Raw genomic sequence first — 14,456 nt, 5'->3', positions numbered from 1 at the left:
ATAGCTGATCGCGTTTGCTAATTAATTAAGATTTATTGTCTAGAATGTGCCATATGGCCAACCTGTATACACACGTGGACACACAAACACAATGCTAAATGTATGTATCAAACCTCTGTAACACAACTTTGAACTAACTGTAGAAAGTATCGCTGCACTTATCATACATACTTTTTATCATTATCTGAAACTCCACAAAAACCACTAATTGACAAATAATCATCAATACAGAAGACTGACTTAAAGGAACAATTCAAATACCTTTTTTTACAATGTATAGCTTCTTACATGTATAAAATCAGCACAAAGTAACCACGACTACATTGTGTTACTGAATTGATATGAACAAATTTCATTTTGTTATAATATACCATGATCAGCTTGAAAAGCCCAGCCTGCAATATTTTGCAGCAGTCGAAGCAATGCAGTCTCCAACGATAAACAAAGGGATACTGTGTGAGTGTGTGCGTATAGGTGTGTTTACATGCGAACGTGACTTCTACATGGACGAAGGTGTAGTACTCCATTGAAGAAAAAAAGTAAAAAAAAAAATATTATTTTCTTTCGTGCTCTTGTGAGGTTCGAACCCGTACGTGTGCAACCTCACGTTTCTGTGACGACACCTCTAACCACTCGGCCATACGTCTCGACGAGAAAATTAGAGGAACGTAAACTTATGTACGTGAAAGATGAATCAGGAATCGTTTCGTCCGCATTCCATTCTAATTTTCAGTTTTAAATTGCAAAATTGTCAACCTGATGAGGAGATTTCAAAGAATAAAATGCATGATTACTGCAGCTTATTGTCACAGCTACAACATACTTAATTTCAGAGGAAATGAAGCAAAATCATCTGAGATAAAGGTGCTTAAACGTTGTCAAGTCAATGTATGTTTTTTAAAAAAATCACCTCCCATAGACATAACACGTAAACTTGTCCGATTTTGCGTCTTTACCTTTAATCACAATTTAAAGTATGATGACGTCATCAAATTTCAAAACCATGACATGGACTTGAAAGGCAAATGTTCAAAGTAAAACATATCTGAATTTGGGGTGATAGTAAGCTTAAACAATAGAGATACGAGTAAATGAATGTCAGAAAGAGTACCTCAAAAAAATTAATTCCACTTTTTTGATTTCAGATGATGATATGATGACGTCATGAGTTTTCCTGGCAATATTGGTACTTGAAACGTTATTTCCAATTCATATGCTTTTGTAATATGCAATAGAAATATAGGGTCAATGGACGATTTAAAGAGCTATGGCGACATAAACAAAAACATGTTTTTTCACTATATTTGCAGAAAGACGCGCGCGCGGAATTTCAACTTTGACGCCAGTGCATTCCTTTGTTATAGGTCAAAATCGATCGGAAATCAATGGATATTGTTACTCAAAGTATCAGAAATCCAAATCAGTCAAAAAAATTGCATTTTCATGTTGGTTACGCCCTCTGCGCGCGAAATTGCGCGGACGGACGCGCACGCGAGAAAATGTTTGAAACGCTTAGAATTGTCTGAAACTTCGAGATTTCCCATTGGGAAGTCGTTTTGAGCCTTTTAAAATTTTGACGCGCGCAAACGCGCGCGTAATGATGACCTTGGTAACTAGCGTTAAAACGTAAGATAGAGCCTGACCTGAACTTTATGTCCAAAGAAAATGATACAGAAATGATATCTAGTTATGAAGTTATGATCGATCATGTGACAAGGTCCGAAAATCACAAAATGGCGCCTAGATGACGTCATAGATATGTTACTGTCATGAAAACCTTATTGTGGCTAGATATTGTTATGAGACATGTTGACTGAAAATGTTATGTTATTCCGTAATGTCATTGTTGAGATATTGACGACACAAAATGTGGCAGAAAGAAAGAAGAATAAAAAAAAAGAGAAATTTTGACAATCACAATAGGTGATACGCTGATAGCGTATCACCTAAAAACCCTGAACAAATACCGAGGTCGTTATGCCCCACATGATAACAGAAATGCAGAAATGTACACAAAATGTAAAAGGACATTCACTGTAAACTTGCATTGATTAACCAAAGGTCTGATGATTGGCTGCAATGAAACGGTTGGCTGAACCGAAAAGGTTGGCAATGCCGAAGCCTTTGTCACCTCATACTGAAGATCAGCAAGCTGTTTGTAGGTGAAGTTTTAAGGTGAAGTCCTATTCAAATATAAGTTTCAACAGAGATGACGTACGCAGGAATCACTACAAATAACAATGAGACTGGTACGCCATAGCTGCCAACTATTGGTAAAATCCAATAATTAGAAGTACATCCAGCATGTGATGACTGTTTTGGCCACATGAAATTTGGCATTTTATTATTTCTGCTTTGATTATATTGTGTGCTTCTATCCAAAACAACCCACTCGTAGTAATTGTCGTAACAATGATTGCTAACTTGTACACAAACATACTGGCAGATTCTAGTTGTAGTTCAAAGAAACAAGACTTCTCATACTTTTATGTGGTGTACACAGTGCCTGCTACTTTTAATACAACCTGTACACTTGTACCTTGACCAGTCTTGACTGAAGACTATCCTATTAAAGGCATAATTTACCATTTGCAGAAGAAACAAAAGCCCAACATAAGTACTTTGAAATAGTTCTGAAATGTGAGTTATGGATAGAAACAACCACTGTAAAAAGTTTGAATCTGTATAATTGATGTTAAGTACTGTAAAACGAGAAATTTTCGCGTGCACTTTAATTTCGCGAGCGCCAAGATTCGCGAAATTAAAATGCACGCAAAAGTCCTTGTCTACACTATATGCATTGAAGGCCAGTGGCACTTCGCGAAAATTTCATGCCACGAAAAAGGCTGTCGGTTCCAATTCGCGAAAAATTCATGCCGCGAATATATTATGTTTTACAGTATACACCAAATATACACAATGGCTATAATAAGAATGTTTCCAGACTAAACCGTCTACAGTTGCGGTTTAACGAGAAAAGTACTGATATCTCCTTAATATGTTTTAGGCTTTATTGCAAAAATGTTTTATGATAGGATATTTGTGATACAAGTGACCTGCACAGAATATGCATCAAATGTGATATCTTGAACATTTTTTAAATCACTGCTCCCAAAGGTAAACAGGACCTTTAGGCTGTGTTTTTTAATAATGGAATGACATCTCTAGAAACTGCATGTATTACATGTAGGTAGGCACCTGTAATCAATGTGGTTTGATCCAAACTTGTAGAGTTCTAGAGAGGCTGCAGACATAAGTAGATACACACTGTAGGCCATGTTAGTCATCACTTTAAAAACAAAACACACAAGAAATAACAACATAGGAAACTAGGAATAAAGGAACAACAATGGAGCAGCAAACTAGATTGAAGTAGAATATTTACATGTATGCACTCTATCAATAATACCCTTTTTCATTTTTTTTCTTTTTTTTTAGTGACATAATGTGTGCACATAACGATTCATTCTTTGCTGGCAAAATTTTTGCTAAACTATTTGCTTGGTAGGAGTGGGTGCATGGATATGAGATCAACACTATTATGTCAGATGACCCTGTTGTTTCTTCAAAAAGCAAATGCATACCTTCTATCCAGTTCCCTGCCTCATTTTAACACTGATTTAACAATGCATGGTGGAGTGTGCAGTAATGAGGGTTTATGGGTCAAATTTTTGTCAGGCCCATCAATTTCTAAGAAAGCCTGTCCCCAAGTATTTTAGTCTTTTCATATCACGCTCCGTTCAACGCAGGGAAACCCATCTGCACCATCGTTGGTTGTTTGCCGAGCAAATGTCGGCGTTAGCGCCGCCACGGTGAAAACAAATCATGATGTCAAGGTCAATTTGATTTCAGCCACAACTGTAGGCTGACATTTTTTTTTGTCGCAAACTAGGTGAGAAATTAATCAGAATGGCTGGATCTCCCCCGCGCATTTCATTCTGCATGACCAACTCTGTTCATGTGATTGCATTTCTCTTGTAACAAGTGAGTGTTTGCCAAAAAAAAAAAAAAGGAGAGAAAAAAACCCGACTTCTTTTGAGACAAGTACATGCTGACATTTAGTTAGTCGCAGTCTTTCTGGTGTATGATATTGTGTAAATGTTTACGCTCGCAGTGAGTACGTGCCGTGTAGCATTCGGAAGTCCACCTCCTCCACTCTCTAGTGCTGACAAAAACTTGTGAGAACGAGGGTTCAGCTAGGGTTCAATGTGTTACAAAAGTGACCCATTCTTTGTTTGACATTGGCAAAATGAGCAATTACCATATTCCCAAACACTGTACGTATATGTACACATTTCAACACCACAAATGCGTTCATGATTGAAATCATTAACATAATCACGTCATGGACAATGTGATGCATGGTTGTGCTCATGATTCTGCAGAGAACAAATAAAAATTTGGAATACATTCAGACGAAGAAAATCGAATATATTAGTATTATTATGAGGATGGTACATCCATGACTTTTGAGAAAGCATTACAGTCCACAAATCACAAAACAAAGATATTTCTGTATGAAGACATATTTTCAAGGTCACCAAGCTGATTCTTTTTCCAACTGCTTTTGTCATTTTTTCTGACACTTTTACAGTGCGTATGGAACAGCCGGCATTGAGAAGGAGTTGAAGTAGAGATGGCTATATTATGAAGTCCTTGATATTCATCCAGTTTTTAATTCAAATTTCACAGTGACCTGTTGATTCTGCTGTGCCGCATCCACCCAGTTATTAACTTATATATGATTTCTTCTATGGGCACCAGTCACCACCTAGTGAAGACTGACGAATGAAACGGTCCTCTGGTGTGACCTTAAAGGGGAAATCCAGTTGAAAAATAAGTTAGTCTGATAAAAAAGAGTACAATTTTACGAGTTCAATGGTAAAAATTTGACTGAAATTGGATGAAAAACAAGGAAGTTATGAAATTTTGAAGTTTTTGTAATTTCTGCAAAAGAGTTCTTGCACAGTGGATATGTTATAAAATGAGTGAGCTGACCATGTCATAACCTCAAAATTTTCTGTCTCATTGAAGTCTGAAACATGATGTTATTTCTGATTGAACAACTTCAGGATAGTGCTCAGTTAGATATATCAGGATTTGAGCCTCTGGCATAATTGTGTTTGAATGAAAAACAGGAAATTTCAAAATTTTATGTACAAACTGTATGGCAAGTTGTAAATGGATGACAAGGTCACTTTGCCATTTGCGTATTCATTTTGACCGTTTCCTCAAAAATTGACAAAACTTCAAAATGTATTCATTTTTACCGTTTCTGCAAAAATTAACAAAACTTCAAAATGTCAAAACTTCCTTATTTTTCATCCGATTTCAATCAAAATTTTACAGTTGAACTTGTAATATTTTACTGAGCTCTCTTATCAGACTAACTTATATTTGGACTGGATTTCCCCTTTAAGATTGATGTACGTGTCGCTTGATAGAGCCACCGGAGACCAGGGTACATAAGTAGATTGGGTGGGGGGGGGGGGGGGGGGGCAAAATTTGGGAGAAAAGGAGAGAGAGGGTCGGGTCAATTGTCATCTGCTGTCTTTAAAGGAGGCTGTTACAGGGTGTTTCTTTAAAATCGAGTTTTGATATAAACTGGCTTGTGTCTGAACAGGGAGACAGTGAAGTTTAGTTCTCCACCTCTCATCCTGGAAGGCCACCTTACAAGGTGCCTCACTCATCCAGCCCTACCTCCCTCTCAGATTACTCTAGCTTGCCTCTCTGCTGTTTCAACCCAATGTGTCAATGTGGTGTCTAAACCTACGCGTGGGTAGAAATTTCCAGGAAACCAAGGCGCGGGGGGGGGGGGGGGGGGGAGTTGAAAGACTTCTAGGCTTAAATTGTCAGATCGTAAAAGGTACACTTGTAGCTAAAGATCTTGTGTGATTTTTTTTTTTTACTGGTTTACATCCGTAGTTAGGGCAAAAAGAATTATTACACTATCTGTTCGATGCACTTCATGCATCATTATATTATGTCAAGAGCCTACGAGTGGGCAGAAATTACCTGGAAATGAAGGCAGCGGGAGAGGGGGGGGGAGGGGGGAGGGGGGAGGGGGGAGGGGGGCGTGGTGGTGGTGGGAGGGAGTTGAAAGAAAATAGAAGCTTGTCAGATTGTAGAAGTTGGCTTATGATCATGATAGTGTGATTTTTACCAGATTCTATAGTTCAAAAAGACTCGTTACATTACCTGTTCAATGCGGTTCATGCGTCACTCGTCAAACATCTGTGTTTCAGCTTCAAGGTTTTGTGCTGATATTAATTGATGTAGTTTAAAAGACAAACAAAACCTTGTGGTTCCCATAGGGTTCTGATGTACTGGACCTGAGTAGTGTAATTGGTCTGTAGAGACAAGAGGCATTTATCAGCTGGGTACATTCTTTTCACAAATAGCTCTTTCCAGGATGAAAAGCTCCCTTGGTATTTATTTGTTCTGAATTCCATTTGACTTCACAGTCGTGTACAGCTTGTGACTTTTTCCCCTCAGGCAGTATGATGATTTTTTGTTTTTTATTAAAGCAAAGAACAATAAAATTTTTAAAAGTTGCTGACACAGACACAGCCATGGTACAAATGGATGTCAAAAAGCAGTGTGTTTGTAGCATAGCTATGTTGATGATGTGCCATGGTGGAAATCCCCCGTGTGCCACATTATTCTGAGACAGCAACTGAGTCATGCATTGAGAAAACAGTCTGTTTTTCAAATCTATATAACTTTTATAGATTTCTGTTAAATTGTAGACGAAGTGAGCAAGGTTGAACGTAGAGAAAATGTCAAGCTTTGCATTGATGTAAATTCTATGACAAATCTATAATGGCTTTTCTTTCAAATGCCCAGTAGCTACATTACTGTAAATGTATGACTTTTGCACACAAAGCAGAGACAGAAACTTAGAATATGCACGCAAATCCAGTATGAAACACTGCTTGTCAGTCAATCATAAGATGCAAGCTATAGACAAGAGGAACGGAATCGCAAGAAACGCTTTCATTGTACTGTGGCTTGAGGATTTCTCAATCGTTTTGGGCTGGTTTGTGCGTTTGAGCGGAATGTACGAAGTTGGCATGCCGTTGACTGAGTCGGACACGCGAACGTGGCACATAAAGAGTTAAAGGGGAAAAATAGTTCTCATTAATGCCTGCAGAACTGTCAATTTTTTTGCTCCAAAATGTAAACGTATGATGCGATGACGAAAAATACAATTTATCGTTGCAAGCCAAGCCACAATGCTGGAAGATAACCTTTGAGCCCTTTTAAGAACCATGTTTTTGTTGTAAGTTGAAATAGATTATTCCTATTTTGATCATGACTGGACCACACGGAGCAACATTTACTGGCCAAACTTGCAGTAGTACAATGCATGCACTATCATTGCCAAGACTGCTGTGTTGAATTTGGTCTTAATAGTGCCTTTTTTGTTGGTTTGTTCGTTTTGTGTACGGTGTGGCCGATACAGTGTAAAGTGCCTTTAAGAGAAAGTTCCTTACAAGTATTATATGATAATAACTGCTTTCAGACTGAATTCACATATTGCTTGGAATGCACAACACTTTATGAATTGCCTGAGGAGGTCTGCCTGTTCACAATGGTTGAACTGAGTTTGATCTAAGCTTGAAGCTAAATTTCACTCGATAACGGCCAACTCGTATGTTCTTCTTCCTTTGTCTTTGCTGTTGATGAAATATTTGACTTCTTGAAAAGTGGAACGCCCACATCCGCTGTAAGTGGGTGACAATATTATTATTTTATTCTTTGTTCTTTACTATTTTCCATACAACAGAGAAGACGACGCTGTAAGGCAGTTTGCTTTCTTAGAATCAGATTCCTGAGGCATTTCATCTTTATTTTTTCTTCCTTCTCTCTGGTCAAGGATACATGTGGGCTGCTCAAGACTCTATTCCTTTTTAGAATGTGCTGCAACAGTCCTAAGGATTCTTTACTTTTCTTGATGTAAAATATATTGATTTCCCCCTGTCCCCCTTCAGAAGATCCATTCTGGTGATGGAAGTGTGGTGTTGAAAAGAAAAGAAAACTTTTAAATAATCTGATTTTCTGCAAGCAATTGAACCAATGTGATAATCTGAAAGTGAACATAACTTGTTGCATTGACCAAAATATGAGGTTGTTAAGCTTCCTCTTAAAGGTAAATTATCTTGAAATTAAAATTAAGAATTAAAAGACTATTACACCTAATTTTAGATTTTTTTTTTCAATCCTCTATTTACTGAATATCATTTGAAAATTGTTCACACATACTGAAAGGTCTGATTTCTTCTCTTATCAACCATCACTGTGTTAACGCAGCATCAAAGACAATTAGTCCCTATTCGGCTGACGACTTGAAAGTGACTGCTCGGACAATTTAATTCAAAGTAGCTCACAAACTGCATGTAGAACCTGCACTAAGCATAGACTTGCATTTGTTTTAACATGACGCACAATGGTATACAATTATTACAGTTTACCAAGATATTGTGAAGATTACATCTGACTAGCTCAACCCTGCTGCTGGAGGTGCTGAAATAAATAAGTTCAAAAATTTAAGTTTGAATTTAAAAGTTATTAACAGCCTTCCAACAGGCAGTATTGTCCAAGAAACTTCATAATTTGTAGTCGGAATGAAAATGGAAGTTTTTCACTTATGGCAATAGGGAATTAGTTTTATTTTGTTCCAGTGAAAATGATGACTTTCTCTTGTAACGTTCATGTTGGGATTATGAAATTTATAATCTAAAACTATACACATGTAAAAGAGTAGTTCACTTATTTTTCAAGTTTTATAGAACACCCACAATGCATTGCAGATGAGAGCTATTTCCTTCCAAGCAGCACAAGCACACGATCTTCCAAGGGACTGTGTTTTATGAGTTTGTCATTCTCCGGTTTCGGTACCAATAAACAAGCAGATCAGTGGATGGAAGGCTCCCTCTTAATTAGTGGAGAAATTGTCGTCCCGCGGCTCGACTCATATGAAGATAATTTAAGGGGCCTGAACGAGGATGTCATCACTTCACTAGATTTAATGATGATTGCGTTTTCAATTGGATCGCAAAGTGCAGTGACATCGCCAGTCTTGGTATAAAGGAACACTAGGTGACAGTCACTTGTGGATACAGATTGTTCAACAAAGAGAGACTTACATCGTCTGAACGAAACTCGTCTGACAGAACAGATGAATAGACAAAGAAACTAACCAATTGGAACAAACAAATAAAAAAGCTGTGCATAGACTTACAACAAAACAAAACAAAAGCTATGCCGAAAAAGAATCATAAAGATGTTTGTAAGTCAAACAGGGATACAAGGCCACTCAGAAATAGTTTTCAGGGGTATGTGTATGTGTTTATGATATGGCTATCAAGGGAAATATTACTAATTTTACTTGCACTGAATTTCTTTAGAATATCCACAAAAAGAAAACTTGACTTGTTATAAAGAACACTTCTATATTTATATTCATATCTACATTTATAGCTACACATATCTTTATATCTATTAAACAAATAAAAAAACAAAACCAAAACAGGTAGAGATAAGTAGATGGATTACCAAGAAGTGAGGTGAGATAACTTCAAGGTGATGATCCAGGAACAACTGAGCAGAAAACTAGTTTGAGGTAGGAAAAAAAACAGACATAAAATTTAGCAACTGTTATGAATTACGCTGTTAGCAATTGCAACCTCAATATTATTTTAAAAGATCTGAAAGTTTTGCACTGTTCAACACTGGTAGACAAAATATTCTATAAAAGTGGTCTGTTACATAAACAGTTTGAACTGGTGATTGATGCAAGACCAAAATTGATGCAAATGTCATCAGCTTTTCTGTTATTGTAGCTATGCATTACAATAGCCTAATTGCACTTAAATGTGTAATATCTCTGGATGATGCACTTAACAGATTATGGTACAAAGACTACAAGAAAATACTCAATATATGTATGGTATGTATTAGATATATATGTCTTATTAATATTGTTCCATGAGGAATTCTGTACTGAGTGGTTTTTTATGACCTGTGGTTATGTATAGATGGGAGGGAAGGGGGGAGGGAAGGGATGAGGGAGAGAAACAAAAAAATAAAGAAAAAGAGCAATAGAGAGAGAGAGAGAGAGAGAAAGAGAGGGAGAGATTTGTGGAAGCAAGAAAAGTTTTTAAAAGCATCTCCAGAATATAAAGTTAAACCTGCTTCAAAACCTTTAGGAGAGAAAGAAACCTTTATCTGATATTTAGAAAGATTTCACAGTCAATAGGTAAGAGGGGAAAAGTGTCCTAGGATGAGAAATTTTAGATTTAAAATCTTCTTTAAAAAAAAAGAAGAAGATGAGCAGAACATGAAAGAAGGGGATGACATTGTGAGGCATTACCAACACCCTTGAGACTTCACTAATGCAGTATCAGGGTCTAAAACATTCCTCATAGACAGATCTTTTTGGAAAAAGAGCTCTCAAATCAGGAACAAGGGATACAAAGAGAACAAAGAATGAATCATTACGCAGAAACGCTAAGAGAGAGAGAGAGAGAGAGAGAAATAGAATTGAAAAATGATACATCATGTAGAGTATAATGTCATATATACTCATACATGTACATTCATAGTGAGGGATAAAAAGAGGAAAAGAGTTATAAAGAGAAAGATAGAGGGAGAGATGAAAAAAGATATGGAGATGTTTTATAATTGAAACATTAAAGTGAGAGGCAAAATGGAAAATTAATTAGAAATACAGAGATGAAAGAGAGAGAGAGAAAGGGAGGGAGAAAGAGAGGGAGATATCATAGGATAAGATTCAAAACTAAAAGGAAAAAAAAATTAAAGGAATGATTGGTACTTACATTAAGCTCCAGAGTTGGATTCTGTGTTCATGAATGAGAGGTATTTTGGTGAGTCGAAACTGGGGTAAGTGAAATGGAATCCACCGTGCGTTAGATCGGATTGCAGTCAGAAAACTTTGTTGGGAAGGTGAACCCCCCGTCCCGTTTCCTCCAGAAATCCAGCGGAATTTGTCTCGCAAATCTCTATTCCAAAGGTTGCTAGGCAAGCTCCGGAGGGCCGCAAAGGACCAAGCTTTAATTTTGCTTTTGGAAATGAGTTGTGCAAAAGCTGCTTCAGACTCATGAGTGTGACGATCATTTTGAGGATGCTCTATAATTCAGTCTGCTTGCTTTCTCTTTTTTCCTGCCATGTCCAGCAGTAACCCTTTGGGCCTTCAGGGAGAATTCCTGCAGAAGTAATCATTGTGCCTTCTTCAAATTGGCAGCTCTGAATTTCTCCTATTAATATCTTCCAGAGAGATTAAATGGAACTGCTTTAAAATTCCCTAATTCTGCAAAGAAATCACAAAGAAATGAACAAAGATGGCAACTTTTCAAAAGAAGCAAGAAACTTGAGTCTTCTAAGATGTGTTGCTAATTTGAGAATTAAATGTATGGCTAGCAATAAAAAGGCTTCTGAAAATTATGGAAAAAAAAATGTACAACAGTCATGTATAACAAAGGGATTAAAATGAATGATTTCAAATATTTGTTACTCATCTTGCCAAACAGAGTGGGACCTAAGATCTTACAAGAAAGACAACAACAACAACAACAACAACAGACAAGCATATCAGCACTGAGTCAGAAATAGGATTTCAGGAACTTGAACATCTTTTCACACTTTAATCTCCAACTTTTTAACCATATCATTCTTCCTTTCCTTTATTTCACATCTTTCCTCCCACCAAGACAGAAAATAATTATACACACTATATTGGATGGCTATGAATGGGATACTATACAAATGATGCACAGGATAGAGTGCGTTAGTGGAGATGCAGCGCACTTGAGGGTATTTGTGAAACATGCATGAGGCGAAGCCGAGTGCATGTTGCACTACATTGTAAATACCCGAGAGTGAGCTGCATCTCCACTAACGCCACAAAATAATCCTGTGCATCATTTGTTTTATAAAATGGGTCGAAAACTAACAGCATTTTTCACGTACCTTTGTGGGTCAATACCAGTCAGCTACATGTAGCACTCGCTCAAGTCAAAAAGTCAAGATGTCCGAAGATGTTCATCCCAAACATTTCCGCACGTCGCACTCGGAAATCCCGCACATATAAGTACTGTATGTATAAGAGTATACGTACGCCACATGTTATGCACAAGAAAGGCCGGCTGGCAGCCCGAACTAGAAGTTGTTTACAGGATTGACAGCGCGTATAGTAGCGCGCGACGCACTTGTAACAACTGATTGAGTGCGCACTGCTAGTGTAAACATTGTGACGTCAGGCTAAGCATGTTAGTGAGAAATTAATGCACGCACATGTGACTCATTTCAGCGCTTCCAATTGGCTACATTCTTGAACCCATTTTATAACAGGGATTATTGCACGAGTTTGGGCCAATATTGCACAAATCGAAGACGAGTGCAATATTAGCGCTAACGAGTGCAATATTCCCTGGTATTCCATGAATTAACGCCATCCAATGTCATTATCATCATCTCCAATTATGTGGAGAAAGAATAAACTGCACAATAATGCCAGAGGCCTACTTCTACTCGTCTTTGAAATTGATTCAGCAGTCCCATCCCAGTGCTGAAAAAGGGGAAGCCCCCAAAACAATGTATAAAGTAAGCATTTAGCAAGATAATTGTGTGCCTGTGAATTGTAACAAAATCTCGCGCACTAGTAGCAAGCGTGCGCATTTACGTTTGTGCAACAGACGAGACAGAATACGGTGTGTTCTTGAAGAGCCAGTAACAACGGTAGCTTATGGAGAATTAATACGTTGGCCTATGCGTTCATTCAATATGCTCTCATATTGAATGGTAAAAACTGAGCGGACAACGATAAGCTTTTTTAACCCATTGATTTTGCTACAACACGCATTTCCCATAGACACCTGGCAGAGTATACTCGGGACTCGTCCTCAATGGGTTAATGCGCCGCTAAAACGTCGCATATAGATGATAATTGTTATTATTAAAATTTGGTTTACACATTGTGATTAAAGCCCATGATGAGCCATAGAGTGTAATCACGTTGTCTCCCAGCATGATTGTGAGCTAATTGACACCCTATTTCTCCCATCATCTATAACTCATCAACCTCCTGAAGCCACATTTGTGTGCTCTGGTTTTTTATAATTTGTATTTTGTTATATTTTCTTCTTTTTAATTCAACAGTAAAGATTCATCTAAGGCTTGTTTAGATTCTTTCCCCTTTGTTTATCCCTTTCTACATTTTCTTTTTTTGGGGGGTAATAGAGGGCTCTGCAAAAAGTTTGAAAATGCTAGATTTAAAACTAATTCTTCAAGTAGCGAGATATTTCAAATAGATGAAAGTTCCACTTCTTCTCTCAAATTGGCAATTGTTAAATCTTTACATTTTCCCTTGATTTTGTCCAGATTAAATGAGTTAAATCAATTCTATTCAAGTCCTGATTTACCAATATGAGATAACATCATGATGGTATGTGGTGGAATTCAGGGGTCATTAATTAAACGATGACAAGCTCACTTTTGTACAGCAAAATTTTCCCCAGTAAGTGATGGGTTAAGCTGTAAATCTAACCTCCTCTTCCTGTCACACACATTCCCTCAGCACATCTTGTTTCTTTTTTTTTTCCCCTCCTCCTTTCTTCCCGTGCTGAAAAGGTTAATGTATGTAAGCATAACAATTCATATCCTTTCCCCCGCCAGATAAGGACCGGAAGAACACTTGACTCCTCCATGTGCTGTAGCCCTACCCCGCAGCTGAAATGTGGTGGCCGATGTTTAGAGACAGCCACTTAAAGAGAGGGTGTGTCTATCTGCTCTCTATGAATTCATTCTCTTTTTCATTCATCCATCCGTCTATCCATCCATCCATCCATTCATCTTTAATCCACCGAAGTGTCTTTTAATCTATCTCTTCTTCTTCTTCTTCTTCTTCTTCCTCTTCTTCTTCTGGTTAAGTTAAGTCTGGTTAAGATTCTCGCAGACTATTATCTCTGTATCATATCTCTTTATCAATATCTTGATGATGATGATGTTAATGACGATGATGACAGTGATGACGATGATGATGATGATGACGATGATGATGATAATGATGATAATGATGATGACCTGGATGATGGTGATGATGTTGCTGATGATGATGATGATGATGTTGATGATGATGATGATGTTGATTATGATGATGATGACGACAATGTGGATGATGATGATGTTAATGATGATGAGGTTGATGACGATGAACAGCATTTATGTAGTGCCATTTATCTGTAGAACAATTAAAGACACCCAGCTCTCACAGTATGTCACACATTATTCACAAAGTTGCTGGAAAAAAAATCAGTCTTCAGTTAGACATCAACTCCTAGATATAATACAGATAGATCTATTGGTTTTACCTTCTGTCTGTCCATCCCTTGTTCATCTGTCAATCACCTTCTGCCATCCCTCCTCATATCTTTCAC

The sequence above is a fragment of the Diadema antillarum genome, unplaced genomic scaffold (genome assembly GCF_040938485.1).
Source record: "Diadema antillarum isolate AM-2024a unplaced genomic scaffold, OU_Dant_1.0 seq00000763_RagTag, whole genome shotgun sequence".
Taxonomy (NCBI): Eukaryota; Metazoa; Echinodermata; class Echinoidea; order Diadematoida; family Diadematidae; genus Diadema; species Diadema antillarum.
This window is presented reverse-complemented; position numbering follows the sequence as displayed.